The following is a 5,187-nucleotide window of genomic DNA, read 5'->3' on the forward strand; positions in this document are numbered from 1 at the left end:
ATATGTGTTGCTTTGAAAACAATATGTGATTTGCGTCTGGAAAAAGAAGTCATTTGGAGGGTATAGGAAAAAATAATGTATATACATTCTCCATTATTCTGCCATGGACTAAATCTAATTATTTTGAGACACATGCAATTTTCATTTCTTAGGGAAAACAAAGGAAGGGAAATACATTTCTTAGAGAGATTAAAAACTAACATCACATGAACCAAAATCCAATGTATTTTTTTAGTTATTCCACTTAATCTGTGCCACAGTGTGGAGTGCAGGCCCTGCAGTTCCACAGGATGGTGTGCGTCTTTGTTGTGTCTTCATTTGGAGCCATAGTATACCCTTCTGAGCTATGTGTATTGGTCCCACTGTAGAGTGCACTTGTTCTGAAGAGTAGACACAGCTTTTTTAACAAGAGCTCTGACTATGCCAACCAAGATTATTTCCAGTGCTTGGAGAGATGTGGCAAAAGAGTAGAGCCTTGGCTTTTGGAAAGAAAGCGTATGGTATTTCTCTCCAAAGTCTTTCTCCAGCTGTCCAGGAACTGCATAGTGAGATTGTGGGATTGTGTTCTACACTATGATGTGAAGAATTGTTCAAGCCCACCGAACCCTATGACTCATGCTTTCTTTCCCAACGACTATTAGCCCAGCTGCAGTTTTGTCTTAGAGCATTCACACATTCAAGGAGAGTTGGCTTGTGTTATCTCTTGGCAGACTATTTTGTAGCATGTATGGTTTGCCTGCGTCTGGTCCATCCAGACTTATGAACAATAGCTTGGTCCCATGATAAAACACCAGGCATGCTTCAGCGACTGAAGGCACCGTTTCCTGCTCTGATACCTGCTTTTATTTTCCTCTCTTTTACTATCAAACAAAGGTCATTATCTTCGAACTGATTTGCTATTGCTGTGTAACCTGCACAGGTAATGTTTTCCCTTGTGCCTCCCAAAAGAACAGAGTTTGGGCTGAGACAAACTCTTAACATGGGCATGAGGTTTTCACTATGAACTTGGGACAGACCAAGCCCTGAAAACGCATGTAAAAATGTCAGCAAAGCTGACTTTGTGGGAATACACTGTGACAAAGCATATGAAAGGTAAGGGCAAAAAAGTTATTGAGCGGGAATTCTGTAGGATGGGAACTGCTGAGTTTAAGGTGCAACAGGGCTAGGTGAGAGCCCAACTCGCTGTCTGCAAAACATTCTTTCCCATCCCCAGGGACATTGTGGCTGCCCCATCCCTGGAGGTGTTTAAGGCCAGGTTGGATGAGGCCTTGAGCAGCCTGATCTAGTAAGAAGTGTCCCTGCCCGCAGCACGGGGGTTGGAACTGGATGATCTTTAAGGTCCCTCCCAACTCAAACAGTTCTATGATTCTATGATCCCCACAAAAGCAACTTCGGAGGGAAACTGCCTCCAGTCACCTTGTAGCTGTGTTTGGAAAGAGATTGCACTGCAAGTTTTGAATGCTTCTTTCTTTAGTTCTGGTATGGTCAATTAGAAAGGGGAAGATCAAAAGGACAGACGCAACAGTAAGCACAACTAAATCTAAGGAGTCATTATCTGGTCAACTGTTCTTTGGACTCTTAACTTTTATGTACAAGGAGAGTAGTTTTCGGAGACCTCACCCTGAAAATATGAGCATGATTGCACCATGAATACAAACAAAGCTACCTTCGTTGAAGCAGGGTGACGTATTTTAAAATTTTAATTCTACTGTTTTTCACCAACTCATTCATCTTTCTGCATTCATATCTAATACTTCTGGAAATCCCTCTGTTTCCTCCGGGCCTATGGATGCTCCTCACAGGCTAGCATCACTTGCTGCTGAACCAGAAAAAAGTTAAAAAGCTTTATGCTACTTCCCTTCCCTGAATCTCTTGGAGTGAGTCTGTTTTATCTTCTCTGCCTTTCAGTTTGTATGCTCTTTTGGCAGGAACTGTTGCCCCGATTCTGATCTTATCTGAAGTGTGTAAATCAGAACAAAGCCCCGTGCCTTTGAGGGAGATTTGGGAGCAAGCAAGCTGGAATGGTGCATGGTATTCTGTACTGCCAAGAATTCCACTCGGATTCGCAGCAAAAGGGAATTCTTAACCAGGTTCAGTTTATACAAAGGGCGTTTTTCTACTACAAAGGGAGTCAGATAAATATAGTGACTCAACACTGAAACAAAAGTGGAGCTAGGGATCACAGTAGTGAGTTTTAAAGGCATTTATTGGAAAGTCTACAGAAGGAAGAGAAAGTGAAAAAGAGGATGAGAGTTCAGCACAAGCATGAGCAGTCAGGATAGACTCCTTGTTCTGGGACATACTAAGCTGGTAAGACAGCTGGTATTTTGAGTAAGTCTGTTGATTGTTCTTTCACTGGCTATTTATGACTATGCTTAAACTCTTGGAAAGGGATGGAGGGATGATGGCATCTGACCAAACGGAGAGCAGCCATGGTAGTTGAAGTCAGCATAAGTAAAGGCATAATTTTTAAGAGAGTGATTTTCAATTTTAAGATTCCAAGTTCCAGTCAGGAATGATTTAGGCAGGAATATAGAAGAAAACATACAGCACTTTAAAGTGACTATTGGTAACACCACAGTATTTAATTTTTAGTTTGGGAATGACACAGCTATGTTTCTCTTGAGAACATCTTTGCAATTTGCTTTTGGTCTTAAAAGTAGGCAGGGAGTTGTCTTTTGGGAAAAAAAAAATTCTTATTTCCAAATTTCTTTCTTTGCATTTTTGCAGTCAATGCTTATGTACAGGGCTAGATTTACCAGCCAATCCATAATATGTTACGATAGCTATAGTACTGTAAATCCACGGGGAACTGGCCTGTTTTAGAGTGTCTTCACAGGAGAAATTGCACCACTAGAAGCCGAGTGGAAAAAATTCTCTGGGATAGTTCTGCTTGTGAACCTCATTGAGCCAAGAAATTCTCAAAGGATGCTAACATTTCTTATCTCAACACTTTCCCTGAACTGGAAAGTTTGAAAACATCCTCAAGATCCATTGCCACTGAAGTTGTAGCTAACACAATGGTGAACCTTAGTCTTGCTTGCTTCCAAAGCAGTATTACTAAAAGTGGGAAAGCTCTGTTTAACTTCAAGAGAAACAAGTACAGCAATTAGCACTGCAGAATTTTGTGGAAATAAAATAGGTTCAAGAAAGGATTAAACGTATATCTAATTAAGCACCATTTCTGGGTTGCTGACTTGGGGAGTTCCTAAATTTCCACTTACTGTATTCAGGAAGGACGATAGAGACAGATCTGTGCATGCCTTGTTCCACCCTTTACAGCTTGTGGTGCTTAGAAACATAATATGGAAGCTTTAGCTTAACAAAGTGTTACAGATCCCACACTTCTCATACTGATGAGACTGTTGCTGAAAATATAGTGAAAGATTGAGAAGCAGTGATCACAGGTTGAACCAAGGGAAAGTCTGAACAGATATAAGGGTAAAAAATTTACAAGGGTTTGGAACAGATGACCTCCAGTGTCCCTTCCAATCTAGATCATTAAATAATTCTGTGATTATCAAATTGGAAGGAACTTGGCAGTTTGTCCAAATCACTGCTATTGCAAGAAATACCCCCTTTCTGTCTCTTCAGTCTCTGTCACAAGTTGAGCAAATTCTCTCTTCAAAATAGTTGGTAGGGTCAGTGTTTAAAAAAAAAAAAATCTAAGGAAGTTTCCAACTTCTGTGCTCTTTCCCTCTTGGCATTAGGTCCAGCCTTTGCAGTTTAAATGGCAGTTACATCTCATTGTTTTCCCCTCCACATAGGACTAAGGACAAGTCACCATCCATCTAGAGCTAGTGTTCTTTGACCCACACAGCTGGGGATTCCCTGACTTGAGGAGACCTCTCTCTTCCCTCCAGTAATTTAAGAGTAATAACAGTTTATGACTGTGTGTTAACTGAGAGATTTCTAACTGCATATTTTTGCCAAAATTAAACTTCAGTAAGACTACCAGAAAGAGATTAGGACCTTTTCATTAGTTTTCTTGCTTTATCTCTTCATAAATATTGAAACTAAATTCCTTTTCCATTCATTATGCCTTCTGTTCCCAGAAGGGATCCTGTCCTGCCTGCAAATTCCCTGTCGCAGCACTCATTCTTACCTCATTAGACAGCTGGATGAACTCTGCTCTGCTTTGCAGATAGAGAAGCCTAAGCTACTCAAGGCTCTGCAGAAGTGCAAACATCTAAACATTCTCCTTGGGGGAAAAAAAATCAAGAAAACAGTGATTTTTTTGTTCTTAGTCTTAAACCTACGCTGTGGTTTGCAGAAAACAAGATGTTACATGAGTGTTATATATATTTCATGCATTTTCAGTATTTCTTCATACTATTCAGGAAGAGTTTGTGCTCATTAGTTGCCTTAGTATATTTCACCCCTGATGAAAGATTTTACTTTAGAACTTTTTTTTTTAATTGTCATTATTGTGCAACGTAGGTATTATGGAGGTGTTCACTCAAAAGGAATGTTTAGTTTAAATATTCTCTAAATGTTAGAATTTTTTTTAACCTGGCTCATCATCTTATTGTAGTTCACAAAATGTTGAAATTTATTTGTTGTGCTTTAGTTCATGAAGCTTTTATTTGGAAAGTCTTAGATCTTGCGACCTGTACTTCAAGTCACAAGAACAATACCATCAGTCTTTTTACATCTGCCCAATCCTCCTCTTGCTGATTTCTGGTTGATTCAATACTCTTCCAGATGAGCAATCGACCCCTCTGGTCTAGTATCTCATTTCTCGAGTAAAAAGAAGTGACGCTAATAACGTCCCCCCTCCCTGCAGCCCAGCTGTGACAGAACTCCCTGCCTGCCGAGTGCAGCACTTCTCTCTCACAGCAATTTGCCTTCACAGAGATCTGTTTCATAACCAAGTTTGGCTGCAAGAGAACAGACTGTGGCTTTCCCCTCTGGGTACAGAGACACCAATTTTGTTTTGATTTGTTGTTTTGGGTTTGGTTTTTTTTTTTGTAACAGTATTCTACATATTTGGCCTTGTCAACTATGTTTACTCTAGAGTAGAAAAAGAGAAGCTGGTCAGCAAAGGACACAGAGTTGAGCAGCTTGTATCGTTCTTTGACTGGGTTACCAGTTCACATTCAGAAAGCTGAAACCTGATATTCCTGCATTAGAGGCACGAGGAGAGCTTTTGATTTGAAGTGTATGTTCTCCATATCTAACTATTTC

The sequence above is a fragment of the Cuculus canorus genome, chromosome 13 (genome assembly GCF_017976375.1).
Source record: "Cuculus canorus isolate bCucCan1 chromosome 13, bCucCan1.pri, whole genome shotgun sequence".
Lineage (NCBI taxonomy): Eukaryota > Metazoa > Chordata > Aves > Cuculiformes > Cuculidae > Cuculus > Cuculus canorus.